Raw genomic sequence first — 9,330 nt, 5'->3', positions numbered from 1 at the left:
AATGTATATATGTTTGTCCCTGTAGCTGATACAAATATAGCCAATATCACTGGCATGCTACAACCAACTGAGTTGTTGACTTGCACCTGGCACCAAAAAATACAGTACACAGTCTAATGAGATCGAAAGATGGGTATGTTGAATAGACCAAGAAAATATCAGATCGGACCAAGAAGACAGTGGTAGGGACTGTCGTGTTTGTGGCATTCGTGAGGGCGGACAGCCCTAGAGCATGGCGGTTGGGGTGAGGCCGGCCATCCGTAGGGCAGGTCGAAGAGGCGGCGTAGATCAGCGCGAGCATCCACGCGTGTGAAGAGAGGGAAGGAGAGAGGTGAAGGTGGGAGGCAGCCACCACCGGGTATTGGCCGTGTGGTTGCGCCATGCCACGTCCACGGCAACCTATGAGCCTCGCCCGCACCACGGCATGGCAAGAGGTGGCCACCGCCGGCGCGTGCTCGTGTGGCTGCGCCGCAGACGTGGGGTGCCCGCGCCCAGGCTGGCACACCGGGGCTAGCCGCGCCGCTATGTCGGTCTAGGGGCGGGCTGTAGAGCATGAGCGGTGGCACAGGAGGGAGGGCGACATGGGGAGGGGAGGGCGGACCGTGAGCTACGGCAGGGAAGGTGAGGAGAGACTTTTTTCCCTGGTCCGACGGAAGGAGAAGAAGGATCGGGAGAGGGCAACAAGAAGGGTCGAGAGAGGGACATTTTTTTAATTTGCTAGGAGGATAAGGACGCGGCAGCAGGGGAGGAAACGCTAAAAATGAATAAGATAACAATACCCATGCGGTCGTACATCTGCAATGGCTATCACATGCTTATATAGGCAAGAGTTGGAGGAGGAACGGGCGCCTCTGCATGCATGGGTGCAAATGCAAGTATGGTAGCCGTATTAATGGCGACCAACCCGAACCACCTACCACCTCGGGAGCAACGTGCACACAACCCAAGCCGTCTCTTAGATGCATGGATTCATGTGTAAGTACAAATGTTCCTGCATGGTCGTTGACTTATTTTTATCTGATGGTAAGAAGGAGAGGCATTAAATGTGTCCACCTGTCCGACTTGTTTTTATCTGATGGTAGCATGGAGGGGATGCATTAAATGTGTCCACCTGCTTTTGACCCACCCTGCGTAGGTGAAGATGTCCCGTGCTTTCAAATTTACTGAGTGAATTTCTGGATAGCTTAGGGAGGCACTCATGCATGCATGGAAATTTACTGCCTAGTATCTATTGATAGTAAATTCATTAATGTCTTATGTCATAGTTACTTTTTTATGTAAAGGACACGTGAAAGCACAGTGATGTAAATCTCCCTACCATAATAACTTTTTGCATGTAAAGTACACCTACAGTTTATATTGTCCTTGCATGCATGGTCATTTAATTTTTCATCTACTTCATTGAATACGTCCACTTGCTTCATCTATCCACTGCCGAATGCATGGAGAAAGGCTGGTTGTGACGCGCTTCATCTAAGTCGTGGAATTTCTATCTAACGTACCAACTAAATGGAACATACTTGGACACCCTAGGAGGCCGCCTAAATGGTGTGCCTTCATATCTCTAATTTACAGCTTCAAAACTTCCACTTTTGACTAGGTTGTTATACATTACCAAAAAAGATGTGGTGATGACTAGAGAAGGATGGAATCTATTACCCCCAAAGTGTTGGAGAACAATTGAAGCTACAACTGTAACATTGGGAGATGCAGTTCCACCACCATACTGAGGAATGTAGACAAAGAAGTCACAGATAGCACACTCTTTTTGTGAGAGTCATGTGCCCTACAGGATGAAATGAACACAAATGGAAGGATTTAGTTCAAATAAAGGGTGTTCTTAGCTATGCAAACAATAAAAAAGAGGATTCCAACACATCTCCATGTCCCAGACTCAGGAAACTAGGATAGCATCATGCAACGGTCCATTACTAGAATTTACATTACAAAACTCAGATAGCATCTCTACTAGCTAACATCTTAATTGTTCCTAGGAGTTCTACAATTAATGTCCTTTTTGCAAGAGAGATGCGTTTTTCTCTAGAATTACACTTTGTCCAAGCTAATCAATTATTTGTAGCACCCGGTTTTAAAGACAAAACCAGATACATACTATATGTGAGCCCATGAAGTCAAATCTCACATATAGCCACAAATAAGGGTAATATCAAAAGACAATACTTATTACATAACATATTAGTATAAGGAATATAACCTCAGAGTATAGAGAGCGGAAAGACAACTCCCATCTTCAGGTGAAGACTCCAAATCCATAGGGATGACTGACCGGTTGACCACAAGCCTAACTCCTTCAGATTAGCAATCTGGTACCCATTCGGAATTTTTATCCAAAGTATAGAAAAGTAAAGCAAGCGTAAGTACATATCATACTCAGCAATATAACATGGGGTTCATGAGGCTCAAAAGGCAGACACTGGTTTACTGCGATTAGCTTTTCTTAGGTCATCTTTTTAAGCGATTGAGTAGCAACGAATTTATAATAAGCCCATAAACACATGATCAGGTAAACATGAATAATGAATAGCATAAACAATTAACCATTAGTGATCATTTCTATTACATAAGGGTTCTAAGGCTGCTCGTGTCCGTGAGCACGGCTGTTATAACAGTTTTACACTCTGCAGAGTTTGTACACTTTCACTGTGAGTCATGATTTACCCTTTCGCCCGAGGTGATCAGCCTCTTGACCCACTACCAAGAAAGGTCGGCAGGGTTCACTATGAAGCCTTTCAAAGATTCGTCTAACAAGTTAGGGCCGCTAAGGTTTCTCCATCAATAAGCATAAACCCCCTCTCCAAGGAGTGACTAACAAAGTGCACCCTCTTGGCAAGCCAAGATCATACCTATCGGAGCCCTTCTTGCGCCATAAAGGTAACCACTAACAAGCTAGAAAATGTCCTCATACTGAGTTAAAGCTAGAGCCATATAGCCCTCACAGATGTACTGTAAGTCCCGGATGATCACTTACAGATAAGTCCTTAGGGAGAGGAATCTAGAGCATTTAGAAAGTAGCTAAATACACTAGCCCCCTATTTCCATGTTGCTAAAAAGTCATGTTTTAATGTTTATTGCATATACCATTAGTCAAGTTACAAGATCATGGTTTTGGTTGAGCACAAGCAAAAACTACCCAATGCAATAACTCAAAGGTATCAAGGAATCCAGGATATCAATTAGCTAGTGAAATTACTACAGTTGCCAAGGTAGACACATGCAACATGAATTAAATGATTAAAGATGAATAGGTATCAATGATGGTCCTATGCTATACTTGCCTTAAACTCAGATCAGATCTTCTTCTGGTCCAAAACTTCCAAGAACTGCTTCTGGACTCACCACATATAGCTCACCGACTGGACTTGATCATAGAACACCACACAAGCATCCAAATAGACATGCATAACATACATACATAGCCAAATTAGAACAATACACCAACTAATGGAAAAATGATTTGAAACAGATCTACGTATTGCAACGAACACATAGACGCGGGAAGCACGCTAATCGGAGTTACGGTTGAAAAGATACATCTACCAGAAGATTTTGTTTATAAAATGGAAAACCACAAGCTTTATTTATTTTATTATATAAAATCATGTATATGATATTTTAGAGAAAATACTTAAGTTGAATTAAGTCAAACTTATATTTGGTTTTAAAAATCGAAGTGGAATTTATTACATTTTATTTATAGATCTAGTGACATAATTATTATTCAAGTTGGGTTTTAACCCATGACATTCTAGAGATTTTGACATTGATACTAACGCGTAGGTCACATCGTTACAAAACCAACGCAACTTGAACGGACTATTTCAGAGTTAAAATGAATAAGTTATGATTTAAACAAGTTTTCCTTTAGTTAAATAATAGATTAAATCTACCCATGAATTTTAAATATCGAAAACATGCCTAACAATAGTATAAACACATAGAAAACGTAAATACGGTCCTAACACAATTCGAACGGGTCAAATCGGAGTTAAAATGATAAAGTTATGGCCTAAACAAGTTTGATGGCATTTCTATAAATAAACTAAACTTATTTTTAAATTAAACAATTAAAAATATGAATTTACACGGCTACTGGACTACGCGCACTATTTTTGGAAACTATAGGGGCCTAAACGAATAAAAACATGACTAAATTGTATTTATTTTGAATTGTTATGGATTGCGGGTTAATTTCCAAAAATTGCAGGGGCTATTCTACAAAAATGGGCGTGGCTTGACCAAGGGCTAACTGCGGTTGCAGACCGGGCAGCCATGTGGCAGCCGCTGGTTGGCGCGGTGCGCCACACGTGTGGTGGACGTGCGCTGACACGGCACCGTGGGCCGGGTCCATGGGTCTACGATGGACCAATTACGTAACCCAAACCGGTATGTAATCTTGGCCGTTCACGTGAATCCGACGGCATAGGCGTGTACGGGGATGACCTCCAGCGGCAGCACTATACCGTCGGCAAGCCCGCCATGGCCGGCGGCGAGGCAACCACGGCGGTGTAAGGTCAAGATGGCGGACTAGAGGGGGGTGAATAGTCCTTTCTAAAATTAATCACGTCGGCTAACCAAAACAAGTGCGGAATTAAAACTATCGGTCTAGCCAAGACTACACCCCTTTATCTATGTTCTTTAGCACCTTCTAAAGATACTAATTAAGCAACAAGGGTGCCGCGCTAGCTAGAGCTCACCTAACCAATTCTAGAAGCAAGGTCACACAAACCTATGCCACTAGTGCTTTAAGCAACAAGGGAGCTCCTACACATGCTAGTAAGCAAAAGTATAAAGCCACCTAATGCTCACTAACAATGCTCAATAACAAGGCAATCAATGCTAAATTAGAGAGCGCAATTACTTAGCTACACAAACTAAGCAATGTGACTAACAAGGTCACACAAACCAAATTAGCCACGCAAGGGAGCTACTTCTATGCTACACAAGCAAGAAGGTAACTAGTAAGCTACATAAGCTAACTAACTACAAAAGTAACTACACAAGCATAATGTATGCAAAAGTAGTTACAAGCTTGTGTAATGAGGATGCAAACCAACGGGAAGAACAAGGTTGACACGGTGATTTTTCTCTCGAGGTTCATGTGTTTGCCAACACGCTAGTCCCCGTTCTGTCGACCGCTCACTTGGTGGTTCGGCGGCTAATTGGCATCACCCATCAAGCCCACATGTCGGGCACCGCAAGAACCTACTCCAAAAGTGAGGGTAGCTCAATGACACGCTCAACTAGAGTTGCTCTTCATGGCTCTCGCGGGGCGAGCACAATGCCTCTCACAAAGCTCTTCTCTAGAGCACCACACAAGCTTCTTGCGGGCTTCAACGGAGACCACCACCAAGCCATCTAGGAGGTGGCAACCTCTAAGAGTAACAAGCACCACTGGCTTACAACTCAATCACCTAGTGCCACTCAATGCAACCTCATGATGCAATCGCACTAGAGTCGCTCTCTCACACAATCGAATTATCACTATCAAGTATATGTGAGATAGAGGGCTCCTGAGCACTCACAAACATGGACACAAAGTCCCCCGAGGTGCTCAGCACCAGCCATGGCCGAAGCCACCTTCTATTTATAGCCCCACAGGCTAAACTAGCCATTACCTCTTCACTAGGCAAAACTCGGGACGACTGGACGCTCCGGTCGTATCGACCGGACATAGGACCTCAGCATCCGGTCAACGGATGCTCGCCATCTGTTACCTCCATTCAACCTTAGTCACTTGATCTTAACGGTCAAGTGATGACCGGACGTAGCTGCTCAAACTGACCAGACGCAACAACCCCAGCGTCCGGTCGTTTCTAGTAAGGTACCAGTCGTGACCGGACGTGTCCGATCGATCATGATTGGACGTAGCATCAGCGTCTAGTCCTTATCCACCTTCTTTGCGTCACCTATGTCACCATACGTCAGCCTGACTGGATGCACCCTACTAGCGTCCGATCACTTTCAGCGCCAGCGTCTAGTCAAAGACCGACGCCTGCATGCTCTCTGTTGCCACTGACCGAACGTAGGACCCCAGCGTCCGGTCACCATGTGACCAGTGTCCAGTCCACTCTATGAGACCCTATCTTTTCTATATAGGGCGCCGGTGGCACCGTTGGACTGTCCACACTCTATGGGCGGACACTCCGCTGGTGGAGTTCCTAACCCTTCTCGCCTCCGTTTCATCGTCGAGTTGATCCACATCAACTCCAACTTCGTCTCCTTTATAAATGTGCCAACACCACCAAGTGTACACCATCATGTGTATGTGTGTTAGCATTTTCACAATTATTTTCCAAAGGATTAGCCACTCAACTTGCCATGCCACTCAATCCTAGCGACGATGCAAAGTTAGATCACTCAAGTGGCACTAGATGACCGATATGCAAACAAGTTTGCCCCTCTTGATAGTATGGCCATCTATCCTAAACCCGATCATCAACTTCTCTACACACCTATGACCGGTGAAATGAAATGTCCTAGGTTATACCTTTGCCTTGCACATTCCATTCCATCTCCTCCAATGTCGATGCAACACATGCACCAATATGATCAACAATGATATGATCCACTCCATATCATCACGTGATCATATTGGTTCATCGATCTTGACTTCACTTGCTTTTCACCATTGCCTTCGTCCATCAGCGCCAAGTTTTGCTCAAGCTGCACCGCCACGCGGTCCGTCGCTCCAAAGCCTCCGACTTACCCTTCACGCTTGCAACCGATCCATCTAGCCAAGTCTTGTCTTGATCTTCTCCACCTTGATCACATGTCTCATGTGCAATAAGCTCCTTCATCATCACATGTGTGAGCTTTGCAACATCTCCAAACCATTTTCACCTTCACGGCATATGTTGCTCACACATATGTACCTGTGGACTAATAACCTATGTATCTCACATAAACACAATTAGTCCACCTAGGTTGTCACTCAATTACCAAAATCGCACAAGGACCTTTCGGGCGGTGAACACCGGTACGGCGCTTTGGACCTCCCCGATCGAAGCCGAACACACCTAATCAATCTACAGTCGCTCGTGAACATGATGGAATGCAAAATGTGGACGGGGAACGTGCCGGAGTGTTAGTTCCGCGGTGGCTCCATGGCCAGCGGGGCAGGAGCTTGCCGATACGGTGCTCCAGGGCACAAATCGACGAAATAGGGACACAGCGTTCGGGAAGGGTTCCGAAGGCCGGGGCATCCACGGTGGCGGCTGGAGAGAGAAACAACGACGCGGATTAGGGGAAATCTAAACAATCCGTGACCAAAACGGTGAATTGAGGGTACCTACTATCGTGGGGAAGCACGATGGAGCTCCGAGTGGCGTTGGTGACGGCGTTTGAGGTGTGGGAGCAGTGAATTACGGCGGCGGTGGCGAGTGCTTGAGCACAGCCGGGAAAAGAGAGAAGGAGGGGGTCCGGCTTGGGTTTTGTAGGCGGTGGGCGCTGCGGTAGAAGGAAGGGGAGCAGGGTGCTCGGGCGATTGGTCACCTTCCATGCGGGCACGGTGGACCGGTGGTTTGCCGTGCATCATCGCCGGCAGTGAAGGAAGGGAGCGGGGAAGAAAGGAAAGGGACGCTGACAAGCGGGTCCCGCGTTGCAGCAAGAGGAAAGGGGGCGGAGCACGTGTGGGAAAGGCCGAGCAGCGCGCGGTGAAGGCCGAAGCGGGCCGAGGCGCTGAGCTAGGCTACGTGGTGCCCGTGCGGGTGACGAAGCAGGCCACGTGCGGGAGAAGGAGGAAGGGAGGAAGGGCGTGGAACTGGGCCGCCAGCAGGCCAGGCCGGGAAAGGAAGCGGAGCAAGCCAATGTGCGGGAGGAAAAGGAAGGAAGGGGAGGCGCAAGCTGGGCCAGGCGACGAGCTAGGCCAGCGGAGAGGAGGAAGGGAGCGGGCTGGGGGGAGAAAACGTGGGCCTTCGGGCCAAAATGAGAGAGAGGAGGTTTTTCTTCTTTTTATTTTTCCAAATCCTTTTTCTTTTCTTAATTCAAAACAAATTCAAGTATGAACCGAATCGAGTATAAATATGATTTAAAATACACTTTTTAATTCAAACATAAATGAACAAATTTTGGGTAAGTTTTCCGAGAATAACTTTTTAAATTCTTTCATTTTCTAATTTTCTTTTCTTTTATTTCAAAGCCATTTTTAATTTTATTTGCAAAAGCAATTTTAACCATTTTGAATTTTCAATCAAAACCACTCAACCAAATAAATCAAATGCAATGGCATGTATGCTCAAACATGTTGCTACCTTATGATGAATTTTAATTTAATGAAAAAAATTATTTTCCTATATTTCATGTGCACAAAAATTCCAAATTAAATCTTTTTAGGTCCATTTTCAGAAATTCAAATTTTAGGGTGTTACATTATTGAATACTATGCTGACTTCAAAATATATACCTAACTGAAACATCAGAAGGGATGCTATTTTTAAGGCATTTGGTGTTTGCACACAATTTAAAAGTGCCCAATGCAAATATGTGAGTAACATGGAAGCGAATTCAGTGAATGAATTGCGCTAATTTCCATCTTGGTCCACCAAACTAAGCCATATCTTGATTCATAATTTCCCCATCCAAATTGCATTCCAACCAACCTAAATTCGCCTCGGTACTGAATGACGAGAAACCCACCAGCCTCAATGCCTAAGAGGAACACGGTGCTCCGATGGAACGGGTGTGAGGCCACCGGCTTCGCGTCGTCGGTGATCTCCACGCCGCAGATGTCACACCCTCTCTTGTTCTGCAACAAAACAAGCACAAACTCATGATATACATATTCAGCAAAGCAAATGGAGGGCAGCGGATATTTAGGCGTTTGGTGAGGCTAGGGGCCTGATCGAGCTCGAGGACAGGGCTGGCTAGCTTGCCTTGAGGTATGCACAGGCGAGGGCAAGGGAGGTGAAGTGGCTGAAGCGGAGGTGCGAGGTGGCCCCGTGGCTACCGAAGGCGCTGACGTCACCACGGCCGACGATGACGACCTCCGCTATGCCTAACGCTGTCATGCTCCGCGCTAGCGTCTCCACATTGTTGACCACCACCATGCTCTCCACCGCCGCCGCCATGGCTGCCGCTTTCGTCGCCTGCTCGATTCACCACTGCTACGTCTGGCTCGGGGGACAAATGGTATGACTTATGAGTTTGAAGTTCCCGTGCACCCTCTCACTGATAAGTGGGCCCAGACATTGGGACGAATCCAACGCCACGATTGACCATACCCCTCGACATCTGTGGATTAAGTACAAGTGCATCCAAACAAGTCTTTATAGTGGATTAAGAAAACTCAATTAATTGTAAAGTAATAGGAGA

The 9,330-nt window shown here is 46.0% G+C and overlaps 1 pseudogene; it reads right to left on the bottom strand.

Moving 5' to 3' along the window:
- Window positions 1-1,604: 1,604 nt before the first annotated feature.
- On the bottom strand, window positions 1,605-9,086 carry LOC136515330 (uncharacterized; annotated as a pseudogene).
- Window positions 9,087-9,330: the final 244 nt, after the last annotated feature.

The sequence above is a fragment of the Miscanthus floridulus genome, chromosome 17 (genome assembly GCF_019320115.1).
Source record: "Miscanthus floridulus cultivar M001 chromosome 17, ASM1932011v1, whole genome shotgun sequence".
Classification (NCBI taxonomy): domain Eukaryota; kingdom Viridiplantae; phylum Streptophyta; class Magnoliopsida; order Poales; family Poaceae; genus Miscanthus; species Miscanthus floridulus.
The sequence above is the reverse complement of the archived record's forward strand: the minus strand, read 5'-3'. Positions and strand labels throughout refer to the sequence as shown.